The sequence below is a fragment of the Coenobita brevimanus genome, chromosome 71 (genome assembly GCF_032717465.1).
Source record: "Coenobita brevimanus isolate Jiangsu-jjx chromosome 71, ASM3271746v2, whole genome shotgun sequence".
NCBI lineage: Eukaryota > Metazoa > Arthropoda > Malacostraca > Decapoda > Coenobitidae > Coenobita > Coenobita brevimanus.
Window position 1 is genome coordinate 3852638 of NC_137024.1, and position 22651 is coordinate 3875288.

General features: G+C 41.1%; 1 protein-coding gene across 1 annotated transcript in view; it reads right to left on the reverse strand.

The window, feature by feature from the left end:
• LOC145406848 (uncharacterized) overlaps positions 1-22238 on the reverse strand; it is a 123871-nt gene extending 101633 nt beyond the window's left edge. The window contains exon 1 of the mRNA XM_080277956.1: positions 21994-22238. The gene's annotated coding sequence lies outside the window, so the exon portion shown is untranslated. The remainder of the gene's footprint in view (positions 1-21993) is intronic.
• Between the last annotated feature and the right edge of the window lie 413 nt (positions 22239-22651).

Sequence of the window (22651 nt, forward strand, 5' to 3'; positions counted from 1 at the left end):
ACAAAATTTACGCTAAGTCCCAACGATACCCATTCCTTTTTCTATAAACCAGTTCACAGTATTTTTATGGGGTTGAAGATGGGGGTCGTGCTCCCTCCCTGAACCCCCTGGCATAGTCTCAGCGGTGAAGGTTAATTAGTTCCGCTTTTGTTTATGATCATGCTAAATCTGCCTCTTATCTTAAACAACTGAAGATACTTTTTTGGCAAGGGAATGAAGTCAGGGGCTCCTCTCCTCCTCCTCCTCCTCATACCCACGTGCTTTCTATTTTGTACTCGCGACCTTCCTCTGGGCCATCTCTATACCCTTGCAAACCTCAACACCGTAGCTAGCTCGAAAACTGTGGTCGTGCATTGCGGACAAGCACTGAGAATCAATATGCATTCCAGATATTATTACTATCATTCCGAACGATTCAAATGGCAGAATGATTTAAATACTGAAATTATGTTCACTGCAGAGGGTACAACTCGAGACGAAAATGCTGAGTCCACAATCCATCCACTACACACAACGTAACATCACGGTAAAATTTGTGCATTCTCTTCACCGGTGTATGGTTAAAGTTTTCATCGACTTTCAAACTCCGTAATGGTAGCTTTCGTCTTCATTAACCCCTTACCGCGTTATTTCTGCAACCACCTGATCAACATATATATGGTTTTAGGCCAACCTTCCATAAGCTGAATGGAGATTGCCTCTAACCCCTTCACTGTGAGCGGTTGTCTTGAAGTTACGCGAAACCGTCTAGAGGAAGCAGGAGTAAAATAGGCCGTCGAAGTGATGCAGTTCACCTTACGGAAGCGATATACTAAGTTTGCATTTGTTTCAGCGAACGCCAAGGGATTATGTTCAGATCACTTTCCATCGCTGCACAGTTAAAAATTATCTCGACCATAATCTTCTCATGTTTAATTTAGCACTGAAATCTTACTCCCTTCACCCCTTCAAACCCAGGACGCCTTACTTCATTCTTTCCATCACCAGGCGACCTCAATCAAGTGGCATTAGAGGTTTCAGTCTTCATTAACCCTTTCAATACGCCGTCTTTCCTACGATGGATGAAAATCGTGGCAAAAATACGCCAAAAATAAGACGACACCGTAGTGAAGGGGTTGGCGCCAGACGATTTAATTCAAGTGATTCGTAAGAGCCTGACTATTAACAAGTACCATTAACCCTCTCACAGTCTATCTCTATCTATTGCCACACGCCTTAATCCCGTACGGGGTGGCCACAAACAAATCACCTCCATGTCGCCGTGTCCCCCGCCATTTCACTGCCCTGCTCCCAGCTCACACACACCCTCTCTCATATACCTCTCCCCTTCATCACTCCATCTCAACCTCGGCCGTCCCCTCCCTCTCCCCCTCTCGACCTCACTCACATACACTCTCCTCGTCAGTCTCTCACTCTCCATAGTCAAGGAGTCTAAATTCCTCTATTCCCGCTAACTCCAGGCTACTTAGTTTAGCTGGGTGAGCCATAGGAGCTTCTGTTATAAAAAGCTACACACACACACACACACACACACACACACACACACACACACACACACACACACACACACATACACACACACACACACACACACACACACATTCCTCTCCCTGTTCTTGTCTACGGCTTTCACGTTCCTCTCACATACCCCTTCACCTTCTTGCACATTCCCCGCTCACTCTCTCTCTCTCTCTCTCTCTCACGCACACGCACACACACAATCAACTAGCTTATATATATATACACACACAATCAATTACACACACACACACACACACATATACACTCACAAAATCAACTACACACACACACATTCCCTAACCTACTATCGACTATCTCCACTATCAGCCATCGCTACTATTGGTGTGAGGAGATTACAACACGCTTCTCGGAAATCTGGAGCGAGGGGTAGGGGTGGAGACAGATAAGAGAGAAGAGGAGAGGGAAGGGATGATGGGGGCAGGGGAGGGAAGGAGGGTAGGAGGAAATGGGATGGAGAGGAGAGGAGAGGAGAGGAGAGGAAGGGAGAGGAGAGGAGAAGGATGCAGGAGGACACAGGAAGAGAGGAAAGAAGATGAGATGAGAGGAGAGGAGAGAAGAGGAGAGAAGAGAAAAGAAAGGAGGAGAGGAGAGGAGAGGAGAGAAAGGAGGAGAGGAGAGGAGAGAAAGGAAAGGAGAGGAGAGGAGAGGAGAGGAGAGGGAAGAGAAGGGAAGGGAAGTAGGATGGAGACAGACACGAGAGGAAATGAGATGAGAGGAGAGAGGATGGAAGCACTGGAGGGAAGGGAGGAGGTGGAGGTAAGGATTAGGAGGGACCGAGGGAGACATTGGATATGGATGGGTGGGAGGAAAAGGTTGGGAAGTGAGGAGGGAAGGGGGGAGGACTGAAAGAGACAGAGTAGTGGAGGGAGGGTTGCGAGGGACGGAATGGGAAGAAGAGAGGAGTGAGGGAAGGAAAGGAGGCTGAAAATAAGACATGAAGGAGCACGCTAAGACACCAGACACTTATCAAAATCTAAGCAGGCCGAAAATCAAACCCATCCAACAAAAGAAAAATACATGTCGAAGTAGAACGCAAGCCGAATTACCACAAAATAACCATAATAATAATAATACAGGTAATAATAATAATAATAATAATAATAATAATAATAATAATAATAAAACTAACAAATAATAAAAATACACTAACACCCAAGGAACACGCAGACCATCTAAATATAAGAAAAGAAAACGAGCACCGATACAAATTCGTCACAACATCCTTTGAATCAGATGACGTAAGCCGTTATTTCTTTCGCTGTTCCACGCAATATTAATGATCTTACTGAAAACCCTTTGTGTTAAAATTACGGTATATCTAATCATCTACATTTAATTCCACTGTTTAGTTCGAAAATTCTCTCCTACACTGGATAAAATCGTCTGGAAGAAGCAAGAATAACCCTCCAATACGTCTTACTAGGCCCGTTTTCTCATCCGTTAAGGTAACTCCGTAACGCCTCTTCCTTAAAGATTTATTTTTTGATATGGGTGGTTAATATCTTTTTCTACTTTTTTTTATGCAAAGTATGGCGATAATGGAAGGATCTGTGCAACACAGAAAAGGTCAGATAAGTGCAATAAACAAAATAAATCGCTCAGGAAAAGGTTTTAAGGCCTGTAAATTACACAGCTACGGTACGAAAACTTTCACTCTCTGATCTGCACAATCTAAGCAACCATGTGTAACGGACAGAACTGCTGTTTCACTCCAATTAAATTTAACTATGTCAACCGTCGCCCTTCCTGTCGCATAACCGCCAACGTACGAACTGGGATATAAGAGCGAAATATCCTCATCATAGGTAGTGGAGACCATCATCTGTTCTCTTGATGTAATGCTGCCTACGTCTTCCTTCACCTTTATCAATCTGCTCTCTTGATGTTGTGCTGCATACTTCTTCCTTCACCTTTATCAGTCTACTCTCTTGATGTGCTGCCTACTTCTTCCTTCACCTTTATCAATCTACACGCTTGATGTAGTGCTGCCTACTTCTTCCCTCACCTTTATCAATCTACTCGCTTGATGTAGTGCTGCCTACTTCTTCCTTCACCTTTATCAATCTTTTTCTGTGTCTGCCCTCCTTTCTTCCTATTTCTCCCATCTCTCCTGTCACTTTATTACTCTTCTTTCCTTTGCAGGTGGCTTTACACTGATAAGCCTAATGGTTTTCTGTAAGCTAGGAAACCATTTGCAACGGTGGGTGGTATCCATATAACCAACCCATACGTGTTCCCTACGTGTCAACAAGTGGGTTTGCGAAGGGTTAGTGCCCCTCCCCGTAAAACGACTAACTCAAAGACAAACGGCCACCCCTTACGGAAATATGGCGTCTGGTTATAGATAGCCCAGATAAATTCAAATTCGTTACCCCTATATTAGGATGAAGCGTCGTATTTTGTTTGTTACCTCTCTCTCTCTCTCTCTCTCTCTCAGGCGGGCAACGGAATATTTTTCTAACTACACTACTAGACGTCCTTCCCAAGCAGAACATACTCGCCTCGTGTCAGCAAAAATAAAAATAAGTTCTCACATTGAAATAAACGAACATCGTAACATATTTCATCCGTGAATTACCTTACCTTCTACTGCAACTCGTTTACGGTTTTCGATAACAGCAAAACCCACGCGAAAAAAATAATAATAATTCACTTTTCCGCCACCAGAGTGCACGCGCGCAGGGGCAAAACGGAACTGAGAGAGGGAGGGTGGCTGGGGGCTGCTGTGAATGCCCTTATCTGTCCTTATCTGTTATCTCTGTGCCTCTTATCGCCCACACCAGCCACACTTAACCCCAAGCAGGCCCACAATACTACGCACACACGTTAAACAATCCCGTCCTAAGCAAATATGTACACACAGTTAAAAATAAGTCACGCAGGAGTCTGATGCTAACCAAAATGATCAATACCCATTACATTACGTCCAAGGATGATCAGTAATTCTTCACGTAATTTAATACAGCAACAGTACTTACTATTGATTACATGAAAACACGTAACAAAAAAGGGATACATAAAATCGTGAAGAAAAAAAAGGGGCTTCTAATGTGGGACAGAAACACTGGCATTTTGTAACAGGCATCGTCTGTAGTGTTAAATTATTTCAAGAGGGCTGTGTATGATGGAATTTGCAGCTGCGGTCTCTCTCTCTCTCTCTGCCTCAAAACTGTCATAATCTAATGCGGTTATGATCTTGCTGAAGTATGTTATTCATGCGGGTTGGTAGGCTTGTGATCTGTAACTTTACTTTGGAATATCAGGTGTACATGGATTAATGGCTGAAACTACACACACACACACACACACACACACACACACACACACACACACACACACATACTGGATTACACAAACATATACACTCTACGCACTCAGTTAACAATCGCAGGTCACATAATACAATGCACACAAATCAATCACTGACTAGCAACACAAATATACAGTTATGGTGAACCCCCCGTCTCTTACACACACACACACACACACACACACACACACACACACACACACACACACGCACGCACGCACGCACATACACCAGACTGCACTAATATAAGCATTACACACAAGCCGTCATGTTATATACTGGTTTGCGTTTTTTTTTTTCTATTTCCGTATTATAAGAGCTCCAGGAAGTCATAAATCACTGTCAAGTTCGCCTCTTATCATTCAGGCTTCTACTAACGCAATGAAGTAGTATTAGTTTTGACCCCGGACTCATGTGAACGTGAACCCAGTGGAGTGCAGGCCGGTTTTGCCCTTCCGCAGTCTATCATCCTACTTTTGGGGGATAGGAAGAGAGTGCAGGTCGATTTTGCCCTTCCGCAGTCTACCATACTACTTTCGGGGAACAGGGAAGAGACTAAGGGACGTTTGTACAACCAGCCAGCTCCACCATCCGGGGATAGCGGTGCGTCCACGTGAAGGCGCCTATCTCCTGCATCGACAAATACCAAAGGAAAAACCAAACCAGAATGTGATTGCGACGAATCCTCAAATTTTCACGACAGACTTTATGTAATTTCGTAAGAATTCGACTTTACGACGAATTTTCTCTTTTGTATCTAATATTTTTTTTTTTTTTGCAGTTAGAACAAGAGATATGAGAAGTTTCAGTACTGCCATTTCCTTGTCCTTCCTGCATACGCAAATCTTAGTTACGATGGGGACTTATCGTTAGTTCGTGAATCTCAGCCTTACACGTCGTAACGCAAGTGTTTTTCAGAAAGGGCAGAGAAAACGGAGTGCTGAATCTTCTAATGTCTCCCAGCGTATACTTGTGTGTTTCTCCACAAAGTAAGTTGACGTTATGAGAGGCAAATGATGGTAAGTTGTTTTGCTGTGCCAAGCCCTGGGGTTTCTCCTACAAGCTAAACTTTCATCAAATGTACCTGTCCGATATTTGAGTTGTTTCTTAACAAGCTTGGTCTATTCAGTAAGACGACCGTTTTTTTTTTTTTTTTTTTTTTTTTTTTTTTTTTTAAAGCTTATTCTTGCTAACGCCAAACACGGACGCAACCAAGGGGGACGTGGGCGATCATCCCCTCCTGAGCTACTATATATGATGATATTCCACAAAACTATCAAAGTAAACTATGAAATAAGCTTACCCCCCCCTCTCTCTCTCTCCAGTTATATACCAAATAGTCACGGGTTATTTTAGGCAGGTAGGGGTTACAGTAGGTGTGGGAGAGAGTAGTTCACAGGGTCACCAGATTTGCCATTATGATGCTAGATTAGGCACCTCTTCCCAATTTTCACTGGTATCTGGCACTGCGTTAACTCTGGCATTTCGTAAATATTAACACACATTACCGGTATCAACTGTAGGTACCTAAGTTTTTGCATGTTGGCATACTTCTATCACATTCAAAATTATTAGAAAGCAAGATTTCAAATAATGGTGATTTTAGTTCACTTACAACCCCAGGACAAAATCCTGTGTTCACGCCAACCAGACAATTATATTATCAAGCTATATGCAGACCACATTTTGAAAAGATATGTAACAGTTTTTATTTTTCCTTACTCCTACACTATTAGATGTTTCTCCCAAATTGAACATACTCGCCTCATGGCAGAAAAAGTAAATAATAATGAGGTTCTCGGGCTGAAGAAATTAATCCTTAAGGTAATGTAACCGGGGAATTACCTCGTCTGCTGCTGCAACTCCTTCACGGTTTCACTAACACTGAATGCGACACGTCATTTCTATATCTAAACACGACGGTCAGGTGGCAGCAAGAACACACACAAAAAAGGCGTAGCAGTTAGGTGTTGCGACTGTGCTGAGATTGTGATTGTCTATTTGGATGAGTATAGAGGTTAAATATTATCAGCGACCTAGTCTGTTAAGAAAATAAATAAATAAATAAATTAGATAGCTGTCTGAATAACTGACTCGTTTACATACAACTTTAGCACCCTATTCTTATTCTGACGGTGATGTGACCTTAATATACATAAAAGAAATAGGCTAGACAGCTGTGAAACTTACGAAGAGGAAAAATAAAAGAAAAATGAAAAGAATGGTTAGACTTATGCACGAGGGTCCCTATGGCAGACAATAAATCTTTGCAATATTCCAATGTTCTCCCAAAAGAAGACTGGTAATAGCCAAATACCTAAGATTATGATCCTACCAATTTTTGATCTGACGGTAATCTAACAACACAAAAGGAAAGTAGGAATAGTTCACACATACACACACACACACACACACACACACACACACACACACACACACACACACACAGATAATAAAAAGGTCATGATCCCGTGAGTTCTGACACTACGTTTTCTTTAGCTACCCCTAACTTAAATACGCTCTTACATAAACCACTGAAAGCCACAATCAGAGAATATATATATTTTTACATACTTATATAACGAAGTGTGAGTCTAACTTGAAGGTGAGTATCAAGATAATAATACCCCCATACTTAAGAATTTTACCTTGAGAACCTTACGTCCTATTTCATCCACAGGGCTATACTCTCTTCACTTCAACTGGGCCTAAAATTGCCGTCTCTCCATCTTGAACGCTGAGTTGTAACCAGTAAGTCAGTCAGTTGCACAGGGAAATGGTGGTTGTTATTTTGTTCCATCCATTCTTCACAGCTCTTCCATCCGTCCTTCTTTCCGATTTTCACCTCTAAGCTAAATAAATCGCTGAAGATAGGGTGTTAGGAAATGCCCCAAAGGAGTCGCTGAGGAAGGGGTGTTAGGTAATATCCAATGCCAGTAAGAACAAGGACTTTAATCTGAGCCAGCAAAAGACACAAGGGCACACTAAAGAGTCAATTGTAACATGGCAAGTGGTTATCAGTGTCAATCAAACACACAAAGACAGTCACACCCACGTTACTCACACCCAAGTTCCTGTCTCAAGTGATGCAACTCTGGCAGCCTTGACTCTTATCTGGCAAACAACCCCTCAAAGCCAACACTAAGCCACTATAATGCACGTAGAACTCTGACAGATGCACCAACCCCTCCTCCAAACCACCCTTACAGCTGCACCATTACACTTGCACCAGCCACCATTACAACTGCATCTTTACACTCACACCAACACCCTTAACACCTGCACACACACACTTACACCACCCACCCTTAGAGCTGCACCATTATTTACGCCAACAACCCTTACAGCTGCATCCCTGATAATAAACATGACCCCCAAAGCGCTATACGTACAGCCACCCACAATAATCATGTCGTCGATCCTGGGCTGCACCTCCATCCCCCTAACCCTCATCACCCTCGGCCCCTCACTAACCAAAAACCCTGCTTCTCTTTCTTGTTTCATATTAACTGCCTTGTACAGACTACGCTGATGGGGTTCACGGACTATCAGACAGGTGTACGAGAAGCGCTTAAAAATAATAATAATAATAAAATGCAGATGGTTAGGTGTGTGAGATGGAGCCAGTTTTCCGGGGGCCTGAATAATGTGAGGTGATTGTACGGTTAAAATTTCTCCAACTTGTATACGCTTTTCTTGTGTCTGGATTGTACCTTACCTCGTCTTGTGGTGGGAAAGAGCGTCAAGATGATGGCGTTGATGTTCATAACCCTGCCACTACGAGAAGGTACCCCCAAACCGAATATATCTGAGGTCTCCCCATTGCTGACTATAATTACATGACAGTTGGAAAAGGAAAAGATAAAGACCTCACTGTACGGAAAGATAAACAAACAATATAACGTGTAACTACTGTTGTATAAAACCATGTACGTTGAAACCTCATCCCTTTCACTTAGACGACCGTTTTGATTTACTTGTTAACTGCCAACGATTTCTGTCTAATTTTGGAACATCGTGTAGTGAAAGAGAAAAACTGAAGCTATTTCTAACCCTCCCAGTTTGAGAAGTCTCCCATACGGCGATAAAAATGTCTAGTAGTGGCAGAAAAAAAGAAGAAAGCCGCCGGGGTAGTGAAGGCTAAACAAAGGAGATAACTGTGCTGTCTCCATTCCCGTCTACAACCCTGTGTGACAAGATTTTAAAACGATAACCCACCCCCTCTGCCGCTCACAGTTAAATGGCTGCCACTAGTCATACCGGTAGATTTACATACCACGCTATATTTGTGTGTGTTAGTGTAGAAGCGCAGACAACCACCGCTACAACAGACGGTAACATCCTTCCTGCTACACACACACACACACACACACACACACACACACACACACACACACACACACACACAGGCTATATATGCATGTGTTGGTGTATGAGTGTTAACAAGCACCGCTACGTTATAAGACATCAACATTCTTCCTGCGACATTCTCTCTCTCTCTCTCTCTCTCTCTCTCAACACACTAACTATCTACAAAGGGACACGAGTTTAAGTACCCATTACGTTACACTGAAGAGCACCTTATAATAATTCCTTCGATTGCATTAACACCATCCACTCATCAGATAAAGGCAACGGTATTTATAACTACCATTACCTGGATTACCACTCTACCTCCAACAATTTGAATTCGTTTTTGGAGGAATAATATGTAGAAAAAAAAATCCCATGCTTCAAGCCTATCCTGCAAAATAATTTATTAGTGGGAGGAAAATGATCGTAACGTGTGTGTGTGTGTGTGTGTGTGTGTGTGTGTGTGTGTGTGTGTGTGTGTGTGTATGACAGAGAGAGAGAGATCCAGCCATCTCACACAACCAAGCGCCGTATTCCAAGTATCATAAAGAAATTTCCTAACACATCTTCCTTGGCGACTTATCCTGCCCATTAAATTCAACATCCTTCTATAAATTACTAATGCAAACTAACTCGACATAAAAACAACATAAACAGCAAACAAGAAGGCGTTAACCCCATGAATCCAAGCAACGTCGTTTTTGTTCACTCCTTACAGACGAGTTTATTCAATTTCAGAAAGGCCTCTCGTACTGAAGGGGTTTCTAATTCTACACTTTACCCCTGTAGTTCGAAAAATGTCACAAATCGAAAATTGTCAAAAAGTTGGCAAGAATTGGAAAAAAAAAAAAAAATGGCAGCTGTGGGTTAAGATGCAATAGGTAAAATAAATCGCTGAGGAAGAGGAGCTACGGAATTTTCTTATGACATCTATGCCCATATTCTTGTAGGGCATGGAGGCTCCCTAACACCCCTTCCTAAGCTATTTATTTTGCATTATCACACCTCGCTCTCCTATGTTCTATATACCCATCTAATATCACAACACTACATATGGAAAGTGCAAACTCATATTAACCATCTGTATTCAAAAACAAATCGCTAAGGAAAAGGTGTTAGGGAGCTTCCTTAACCGACAAGAATCCAAGCCTCAGAATTAAGAGTCTCCTATCCTCTCCACCCACACTGCCAGGCCTCCCACCCCTGCACGTTGGCCTCCATCCCACCAACAGTATCGTGTATTATCACCAACTGTATCGTGTTTTATCCACGTTTTTTCCGGCCATCCGTATCTGTGGTCTTAATCAGAGGCTTCGTGAGGTCGCATAACATAGCATGGATGAAGGACCGTAAAGGCAGAGGACTTGCTGTACAGAGAACGTGATGTAAATAAAATTTTCTGTAATTTCATCTGCACAGGCGTCTTTGTGTCACTTCGTCTCTTCGTCGACACCTCTTCCTTCGCCATGATCTGTTTTCCTTCTTTGTAACCCCTCTTACTTCTTCGCTAACTCCTTTCTTCCTGACCCCTCTTCCTTCTTCGCAAACCCCTCTCCCTTCTTTATAACACCTCTTCCTTCTTCGTAAAATCTCTTCCTGCTTGCTAAACACCTCTTCCTTCTTCACAACCCCTCTCCCTCCTTCACAACACCTCTTCCTTCTTCCTCACACCTCTTCCTTCTTCATAACACCTCTTCCTTCTTCCTAACCCCTCTTCCTTCTTCATAACACCTCTTCCTTCTTCATAACACCTCTTCCTTCTTCATAACACCTCTTCTTCACAACACCTCTTCCTTCTTCCAAACACCTCTTCCTTCTTCCTCACACCTCTTCCTTCTTCCTCACACCTCTTCCTTCTTCATAACACCTCTTCCTTCTTCATAAAAACTCTTCCTTCTTCGTTAACACCACTTCCTTCTTAACATCTAATCCTTCTTTGTAGCCCTCTTCCTTTTTTGTAACATCTCTTCCTTCTTCATAACACCTTTCCCTTCTCCGTAACACCTCTTACTAACCGAATTACTTTCCACATTACACCTTAACTTTTTCCCGATGGTTGTTCATTATCGTTTCTATACGAGCACAAGTTTTCAACTGTAAAATACACAGAGGGATATTCAGAGGTAAAGTCAGAAATAAATAGCTAAGGAAGAAGTGTTACGGAATTATCTACCTATTGCCAGACGCCTTAATCCCATAAGAGATGGCCACAAACAAATCGCCTCCATTTCGCCTTGTCCCCCACCATTTCATTACGGAATTATTAACCTCTCAAAACATGACCAATTGACCTTTTTTTACATAATTTTTTTCCAGATGAATTTATTTAGGAAGAGGAGCGCCCCTGCTGGTAAAGGGGTTAATGTAGACACCAGTTCACTCAGATGATGTCTTCTGAAGTGTGTATTGTCTACTATTTTATTCAGGTCAGGAGAGACTTACCAAATTAGAAGAGTTATGGCCAGGCATCTCGAAATGAATGGTTCTCCTCCCCTCTATATATACTGAGAGAGAGAGAGAGAGAGAGAGAGAGAGAGAGAGAGAGAGAGAGAGAGAGAGAGACGTCCAGGCATCTCGATATGAACGGTTCTCTCCCCTTCTATAATTATATAAACAGAGAGAGAGAGAGAGAGAGAGAGAGAGAGAGAGAGAGAGAGAGAGACGTTCATTTCGAGATGCCTGTACACACGCAACTAAAGCTCACAAACTGAAGGACACAAAAAAGGAGAAAGAGCTTGCATTGTTTTTTATTCTTTTATTTATTTTTTCTTTACCCCGACGAAAAATCCTAATCCATTTATCCTAACCATTCAAAAATCCTGATCCATTTGTAACCCTTTCAAATTCAACTGATACCCAAGTCTAGTTAAAACTTGGGGGGGGGGCGATTTGACTAGTAACCAAGGAGACTCTTACCCCATAACTAAGGCTGGTCGAATTTCAAGCAACCATGAATTAGTATTGTTAGTGACCCAGTTCCGTCAAATAAAAACAAAGGTAATGTACTATACCTGACTGCGGTACCTACCCTATCCTTGTTTTAATATTTTGATACAGTAAGGATGAATCTCTCTCTCTCTCTCTCTCCTATGCCTTCTTACTAATACTTATGGCTGCCAGTTCTACTCACACATCACACAGTACATTCAGAAACCTGTGCAAAAAATAAATAAATAAAAATAAAAATAACAGTAACAGCAGCCAGAGCCCATCCATCACCAAGGTAAGGATACTTTTTGCAGGCACTGTAAATGAAGGACACACACACACACACACACACACACACACACACACACACAAGACCGGTTTACCTCTAACATAAAGCATTTTTTTTTTTTAATGTAAACTCTCGTAACTAACAGACGATTTTACCTGAGAGACATTTTTGAACTGGAGGGGTTGGATAAAGCCTTCATTAACCTAACCTCTTCACTACTAGACGTAAATTATAAGCTGAATAAAATCGTCCAAGAATCAACACCTAAGCGACACCATCAAAGCAGTTTACCTCTTCGAATGCAGCGATTTTTAAAAGTTTATTGTTGCTCATTACAATTCTATTCTGCCTTCAAGAGCCCCCTGCACCAGCCTAGTAGGGAAGCGGTTAAAGATGGGATATTAGGCCTATAACCCATTCAGCTCAAAATAATAATAATAATAATAATAATAATAATAATAATAATAATCTAAAATATAAATCGTGTGAAGGAATCAAGAATGTAATATAATGATGACATCGTGTCTGTGTGTGTGTGTGTGTGTGTGTGTGAGAGAGAGAGAGAGAGAGAGAGAGAGAGAGAGAGAGAGAGAGAGATCCTGCTGGTTAACCCTTGCATTACCCAGTTCACCACCTGCATGCATTACAGTCAGAGATAAAAGTTTGCCTACTACTCCACGGCGCCTACTTCACACTTTTGGCACTTCTCTCATTTTCCTCTTCATATCAAAGAGAATCATTTATGTGCAGAAAACTATACGTACCGTATTTCCACCGGTTTAGTAAGTTCCCTAACACCTCCTCCTAAGCGATTTTTGGATATGGCTGGTTAATACTCTTTTGTACGTACGTAATTCATGCAGAATATGGCCATGTTAGATGGATTTATATAAAGTAGAATAGGACAGTACCGATATATAGTGTAATAAGCCAAATGAATCGCTTAGCAAGAGGTGTTACGGAGCTTCCTTAATCGGCGAGAATACGAACCCGTCTCTCAGGGCAAGAATACTACCACCAGATGAAAAGGGAAAAGTGAGACGAACTTCTGAACCCGACTGTACTTACGGCCTGACAACACCTATTAATCTTGCATTACAGAGTTGGACAAAAGAAGGATTGGGAACAGTTTTCTTTTTTAACACGTACCTGATTTCAATTTGTCGAAATATTACGCTGGCTGGAAAAAAAAAAATCCCTTGACATTAACGATAGAATTATCCTTGAAACTCCAATTATCTCTTCTTAACTACTTACAGCCTTTGGACCACTTATTTATCCTTGTTACCTCCACAGAATTTAATCCAGCTTAGAACTCCCTCGTAGTGAAGGAGTTAGTGGAGGTTACCCGTATATCTAAATGAACTCTGAACATTCTCTGTGTTGAACAAAGTACCAGGAATCGAAAGGAAGCCACAAAAAATAAAATACAAAATACAAACTCATCGTGAAGGAGAAAGCTTGAACTGGCACGATTTCTTACTGATGAACCAAATCGCTTGGTGCTATTCTCATTGTAACGCCTTACCATTTAACACAATATTCAGGTTTTCGTGACACATACGATATTCAGTTTTCCCATTACGTAATAAACAATGCTTTAACGCCTCACGCATTTGAAGCTGAGTTTTAGCGGCAACCAAACACATGAGAAAACGTGGCCATGAAAGTTAAATACCAACACACACAAAATATATGCATTACAGGTGACACGTGGCTCTTCAGTGACATTCAATACCACGACGCCTTAGATATTTCGTCCCTGATACAACTACACATTTTCAGATTCACGGAAGTTCCTGGTAGTGGGGACAATGGAGCCTACAGTATTTACAAATCCTCCACCTTGTTGTCTCAAAACACCAAGAAAACAATAAACAAGGGGTCATCGCACTAAAGATTGTAAACACACACACACACATACACACACACACACACACACACACACACACACACACACACACACAAGCAGCAGCACTAAGAATAACACGAGCGTCATAGTACTAAAAATATTGAAAAAAGAGTAGACAGTACGCCAGGAATAATGATAATAATAATAATAATAACAATAATAATAATAATAATAAAAATACGCCATCTACCTAAGGGGATTATCCTGCAGCAAAAACACAGTAAGTACTAAAAATAAAAACAAACAAGGTATAATCGTACTAAAGAGATTACAAGGAAATAACACGACAACAGCACTAAGAAAAAATATGATACAGAAGACGTAAACTTACAATACAGCAAAGAATGACCACCGCAAAGAAAGGATTACAGGAGACACACACACACACACACACACACACACACGGCGCGACAATACCGGTATCAGGATTGTGTCAGGGAAAGTCTTTACCCATGAGCGTATCGACTATAAATAACCCCATGATTCCGGTTGTGTGGGCAGTTCCGGTAAGTGACTCAGGCTTCTGGCAATCTCAGGGAGGAAGTGGCCAGATTGAGGCATTTAAGACACAAAAAGAGGCAATTAATTCGTCTCTTTTGTACACCGCTGTTATTCTTGCTACCTCCAGACAATTTGAATCAGCTATGGCGGGACATTTCAAACACAAGACGTTAAATACAACCTTCATTACTCTCTCTTCTATCCAGGTGCTCTCTACATCTGAATCTTCTCTGATATCAACAAAAATAAAGTGAAAATGACGTCAACGGGAGGAAAATATTTACCCACGGCGACAGTACCGATATCAGGCTTGCGTCAATGAATGTGCTGGCATGATTCCCGCACACACACCCTTTCCTTAGCGATTTATTGTTTTTAGATCTGGCTGCTTAATATCTTTTTGCACGTTTTGCATGTAGTAAAGTGAGGCGATACCGGAAGGATCTGCGTAACACACAAGAGGAAAGGAAGGTGCAGTAAGCAAAATAAATCGCTACGGAAAAGGTGTTAGGGAGAATACTTAACCGACGAGAGAAATGAAGCAATATGACAAAGATAACAAAGAGGTAATTGACAACGCTACTAAGAATGATACTAGCACGAAAAAATTAATGGACTTAGAAATATAGAAAAGGTTAATTGGTTCCCACTGCGAGACGGTATATTTGCCACCCCATTGCGGACATCAAATTCTTTCACTTCAAACTATGCTACTTTTATTTTAACTTGGCCTAGATTTCCGTCCTCTTGCAGCCTACTTCACGTTGCCCAGTGGGAGAAAAGAGATTAATACGGCTCTACATCCTTTCCATTGCACTTCTTCGTGACTGGCATCATATTCTACTTTTAGGCCAAGTTAGAGTAAAAAGGGTCGAGTCAATATTTAGAGGCAGTAGTAGAAAGGACATTAATAAGTCTCTATATCCTTTCCATAGCACTTCTTCGTGACTGGCATCATATTCTAGTGTTAAACTAGTGTTACAACCCAGCATACACGATGGAGACTGCAATTTCAGGCCAAGTTAGAGCAAAAAGGGTATGGTCAATATTTAGGGGCAGTGGTAGAAAGAATGGCATTAATGTGGCTCTACATCCGTTCCATAGCACTTCTTCGTGACTGACATCATATTCTAGTATTAATCTAGTGTTGCAACCCAGCATTCAAGATGGAGAGACTGCAATTTTTGGCCAAGTCTGAGAAAAAGGGTAGAGTCAATATTTAGAGGTCTTACTGATAACTACAACCCTGGACTGTTATCGTGGACAAAGAAGGACCACTACCACCTCTGCATTAACACCTTTTGCCCGAGGACGTCTTTTCCCATCCAATTCTTGCCATTACCAGACGATTTTCACAACACGACATATTTCTCGACGTTGGAGGGTCAGATTGCCTAGAACCTTAACTTACCCCTTCATAACAACAGGGTTTTGTTAAGTTAATCATTTCGCAAGGAAATAGCCAGCGTTAAGTACACTAATATGTCACTATAACAGTTTAAAATTTTGGCTATAACACGCAAAAATCTCTTCAACCATAGTGTCTTATTTTATACTCTAAATACTAACAAATTTTCCGTTTACGAGGGCGTCTGGAACTGAACAGGTAAAATAAAATAAACGTTACCATCTTCAGTACCTAAAACATCTTTTACATGTCGTTATTGTCACCACAGGACGATTTTATTCAGCCTACGGAGACACCTTTCCTAGCCTCCTGAATCCCCTGACATTCTTATTTAATTCTCGTTACGCCCGGACGATTTTATTCAGCTTACGAGACGCTTTTCGAGCAGGAGGGATTACATGCCGACTTCACTAACCCGTTTACTAAAAGAATAATCCTCTGAGCTGAATAAATCGTCTCGCAGCAGCATAAGGAAAGTAAAAATGGCGTTCTGTGACTGAAGGGGTTAATATTCTCTTGTACACTAATAATGATAAAATGATGAAGGGGGAGGAGGAGGAGGAGGAGGAGGAGGAGGAGGAGGAGGAGGAGGAGGAGGAGGAGGAGGAGGAGGAGGAGGAGGAGGAGGAGGAGAAGAAGAAGAAGAAGAAGAAGAAGAAGAAGAAGAAGGAGGAGGAGGAGGAGATGAAGACAATGTAATATATATACAGCACATGGGACATGCAGATCACAAGGTACCAGTTCAAGACAACGAAATCAAGCGGGGAATGAAAAAAATAAACAAATAAATAATGGCGGAAGGGTAAACAAAGTAACATCATCGACCGGAAATTGTCTAGAAAGAGAGAGAGAGAGAGAGAGAGAGAGAGAGAGAGAGGGAGTACCGTATCTATAATAATTAATGTGTACTTCCTGTTCGAAATTAAGCCAATGAATCACATTTTTTATTTATTCATTTATTTAGGCAGCTACAAGGAGATTTTATTCCAGTTTAAAAGGTCTCTACTAGATGATTTAGTTAATGTAAGAATATGTCTACAGCTGAAAAAGGTCGACCCAAAGTGAAAAAAAATCGTCTGGAGGCAGTATGGAAAAATGGAAAATACATAGGATTGAAAAGGATATGGATAGGAAACGGGAAGCTGGAAAATAATTCTTCAAAGGTAAAAAAAAAAAAAAATGGAGTTTTTGATATTGAGAGAGAGAGAGAGAGAGAGAGAGAGAGAGAGAGAGAGAGAGAGAGAGAGAGTATAAATAAAAACAATTCTTCAAAAGTATATAAAAATGAAGAGGGATATCTACATATCAGGAACGAGAGAGAGAGAGAGAGAGAGAGAGAGAGAGAACAATTCTTCAAGTCAATAAAAATGAAGGGGATTTTCAGATATCACGAACGAGAGACAGACAGACAGACAGATATGAGGTCAAGTATTTCGTGCAAGAGATAGGACAGTCAATCAGATCACCCGATAGGCCACCCAATGCCCGGATTCAAAAAAGAACTTAAGACCAACAGACTCTCGTAACTAAGATCTGAGTTTACAGGATGAATAAAGAAAGGAGAGAGCAGATATTTACAGAACTTCGCTTGTCTTTCCTGTAAATTAAAGCTAAAGCCCTAATTCACACACAAAAGTACCATTAATTCCTCTCGTAGCTCATAACACTTGCAGGATGAACAAATATGTGGGATGCTTCGTAATCTCTCTCTCTCTCTCTCTCTCTCACACACACACACACACACACACATTTTCTCGCCACTAAGCACTTTTCGCAGATAACTATTGCTACAACTCAGCATTTTAAGATGGAGAGATGCCAACTACGCGCCTATTTAAGGTGAAAAGAATCTAAAGTACTTCCACAAGTCCCCAAAGCTTAATAAGAATCTCACGGAAATACTAAGAACTGAACATTAGTAGATCGTGTCAGTGAAGAGGTTAACTTGGAACACAAAGAGATAAAGCCTCAGATGATCACAAGAATGTCTCAATTTACCACGAAGTTTCTGAACATCATCTAAATACTCGCCACTGATAACCGTCTAGTTGGATTCACTTATTATACTGTATGGCAATATTTATCACCCGTAATATTAGCTACGAACACAGGCAGTATGATCAAAATTGTCTCTCTCTCTCACTCTCCAAAGCCGGCGAAATTACAGCCCAATTAACAACGAAATTTCATGGCATCTTCTATCTCATTGCCAGCCACTGGTAGACGTGTCCTTAGCTCACCCTCTTATATAACACTGTACTGGACAGCATAACTTTTATCTTGGCATTCGTAATCAGGGTAGAGTTGAGGAACGAACGTGTACGAATCAGCATAAAATCTAAGATGATAAAATATAAGAGCAAGATTATTCTCTCTCTCTCTCTCTCTCTCTCTCTCAGGGAAGTCCCGAGGGTAAGATAGCGGAGTCCAGATCATTTAAATTGTACTGGCCACCCAACGTCCCTGGCTGCGTTTATTTGATGCAAAAACTTTCGACCACTTCTTGGATTCAAACCAAAGCCCCAAAGACAAAATACAGGCAAATCCAGTGACTGAGCTACAAGGCAAATAATTCCAGACTGCTTGTAGTCACTCTGGCGGGTTATTTATCTGTGTAACCTTAATACAGCACAGAGATAAAGGCTGATAAGAGAGTCACCTCTGCCGGGTTATCTGTGTTTTTATTTGAGGTGAAGAATTAAGATTAGGACCAGCGCAAGCAACAGTGACTCATGGCCTTTTGATCACTACGCTGTAATTTCTCGGTTGCCTTCTGTCCACTACTGGTTTAATTAATTTCGTTAACATGTACAGCTACTTGTCGTGTTCATCTTGAAATAAAAACTACACCACACGGAGAAGACTGTCATTATTAACACTTATTCATAACTCGATGCAATAACGAGTAACACAATGCAAAACAAAATAATAACAATACCCGGGAGTGATAAAAAGAACAATAACTCTAGTATAACACAATTTAATGCAAAACAAAATAATAATAACAATACCCGGGAGTGATAATAAAAACAATAAGTCAAAAGGGAGATCAGGTTTCGACAGCCCTCATTAATCACGAAAGATTATCAGCATTCTCAGAAATATATTGACGTGTGTGTGTGTTTTCGCCTTCAATTCCACTGCGTCTACCTCACACTTACAACCGCCACTTTCCTCTTGATGCAATTTTTGAAGAGTAATATCTATGCTTCACATAATAATTACAATACTACTCCTACTACTACTACTAATAATAATGTCGGAACCAAGCCTTTCTCAACTCTTGTCTCAACTTAGGAATATTAACCAGATGAAAGCGATAAGCAGGAGAGATGAATCACCAGGCGAATAAGACCCCAACTTCACAAATGCCGATACTGACTTACTTCATCACTTCACAGCAATAAATAACGTGAATGCGCCATGATTATCAGAACTCAGTGATGCGATTTAGGGACCATAATAAACTTTCAGAATAAGACATAATTTCACAACTGTTCGACTAAAAACGCGCTGTGTAATTGTCTAAACTGTACATCTTGGTCTAAGTACAAAAACAGGGGTCAGAGTACAAGCGTAGACACTGAGGTATGGCAGTGTGCATTTGTATGGATGTTCCACTACTGAGGCTTCTAAATTGGATTGTCACATGGTACAGTCTCAGCTCTGTAACGACGCAATATTGTGTAATACTTAGGTGTAACGACAGTCGGGGACAAATTTCACATATCTGTACTCTTTAGTTAGTTATTTTCCTCTCTGGTTAATATTCTTAAGATGCGAGAGACTTGGTACCCTTCTCTTTGTTGAGGTTCGTAAAGGAGGAATATAGCAGATATACTGTACACTAAATGTGAGGTAAACGCAACAGAATCATAGAGTGAACTTTGCCCCGATTGTACTTAAGAGTTAGGGAATGAAATAATATTCTAACAAAGGTGATTCTATTTTTGTTTATCGTACGAAAAGTAGTTAGGTTTTCATTCCAACATTACTCAGCTGTCTTCCACGAGAATTTGAGAAGTTAGTGCAACGTCGTAACCTTAGCAGCCAATGTAGCGTCACCAAATATGCGATAATAAGTGTACTGGTATGTAACCTATGACATACTGAGCCAGAAATTCAAGTTTATGGCATTAGTTAGAATTAAATGTCGCATGCGCAGATATTTTTACTACCCACAAAAACTTACAGCAATAAAAAGTGACGCAACTGACTAGACAACGTGCAAGGTTAACAAGACACGGGCATGCATTCTAGTACGCTTTCTACCCCTGCTCTGGCAATGTATTTTGATTACGCCTTTATGAATTATCCCCTTCTATATTATCTACGTCGTTTTGATATCGATAGACACATACAAAATTAACCCTTTCAATACGATAACGTCTTATTTTAGCTTATTTTTCCACCCTACAGTAATGGCCTGTGGTACTGATGGGGTTGATGAAGAATATACATCTATCCCTCCAGTTCAGAGGCACTTCAAAACTTAGTAAAAATCGTAATGAGTGAGCAGGAATAAAATCAACCGGGTCAACGAAATCAACGGGGCACATGCTAAAAATAAAGTGTAAAGAAGAGATTACAGCTCCGTTAATGGCCAAATATAGTTAGACTGGAGGATAAATTTGATTAGTAACCAAGGAGACATTACTACCTCAAAGACATCCAATTTCAGACAACCATGACAAAGTATTCAAGTCTTATGAGTGGTGTAGGTCCCTCCAAAGAAAAACACAATTACAGTATAGTGAGTTGCACATCTCGTTCTAGTACTAAGGAGTAGCAATGGAGCGTCAGTGAAGGTTACACCACAATTATCCACTCTAAAACTAACCCTTCAATCCCACTTTTTTTTCTTTCTACCTCCAGACTCTATTCAAGTTAGGAAATATCATGTACTACAGAGATAATGGCTAAGATCCCTCCCGTTCGAAGTGTCCTGTTAAATAAAATTACCTACACGCAGCAATAATGAAATAAAAACATGACCAGACTGAAAGCGTTAAGGTACCACGAGCACCCTACTGACGCTGGCATGTCATCTTCAAGCGTCTGTGTTCCTCAGGCTTGTAAACCACCACTACTTATATTTTCAGGTGCTTATCACAACATATCTGAAGGATTCCAGTTTCAAATACCCCTCTCTTATCTAAACATGAGACTTTTTGGATGAATCTTTTCCTAGTTTTCCTTGCTAAAACTAGACAATTATATAGTCTAGGAATGATGTTAATGGAAGCAGCATCAAACACTTCAAAACGCCTCTAGCTGCATATAACCGTGGCGAGGCAGCAAAAGAATTATGCCGCAATAATGGAATGGATTAGTTAACAATCTCTCCGGCCAACTGGTCCATAAACAAGGTTAATTATCTCCATTTTTAGGCTGACAACTTCGGTATAAAGAGCCTACTAAATAATGATGAAAATAAAACTCAGCCTTTTTCGTCGTCACTTTACGGCTAATGAGAACAAACTTGGCCAACTTTCTTGCAGCCTTGACGAGTAATATGTGATGAAATACCTTAACATCCCTTCTGTGATATTTATCCTTCATGTAACTAAACGTTTTCATGAGACTTCAGTGTGATCTGGGTATACTGAATAGGTAAAATGAATTCTTCCATACTGCATTTTATTTCAAACTAAAAGGCAACGCATGATCTGTTACTCTCGTTTCCCTCTTATCTTCTCCCATCAAAACGTTGGCTATTCAGTTTTATGAGATACTTAATCGTTACTTACCCGCGTCGAGGCAGTAAACGGTATCTTCGTTAGCAGCACACGTTCCTTGTACCAAAGACGAGCCACTGGAGTAAAAATATCAAGGCAACGAAGATGGTCTATTTTCACGAGTTGACAATCGACACACGTAGTCACTCTTACCGAAAAACTACGCCACACCTGAATACAATTTCCGTCTCCAGGGAACACGTACACTGTGATTAAAGTAAGGTCACATTCCCTCACGACCCACGAACCCCTCACCCTCCAAGCCTCCACACCAGACTGCCTGCCTCTCTGCCTCCCAGCCGGGCATCTAACGGGAAGAAAGAAGGGGGCGGGGCGATGTGACGCAACCGTGACGTCACATGACAACACGCAAAGGCTGGGCGGGTTGAAGGATACGGGCTTAAACCGTACTCTTGTTGCTACTCGGGCATCACCTGTCTCCCTAACATTCCATTTAACTTGCCCTGCGGTGGTTTGGGGGGCAAGCTGTATTGGGGACTTTACGGTAAACCTGAATACAAAATGAACTGCGACACTGGGCACACGAAAAACTGGTATCGCGCGTACCCATGTTGGCGGCAGTAAAAGATATGTCGCTTTTTTTCACGTTTTCTATGATGGTACAAACAAAAAGATTTTATATAAATACATATGGAAAGCTTAACATTTT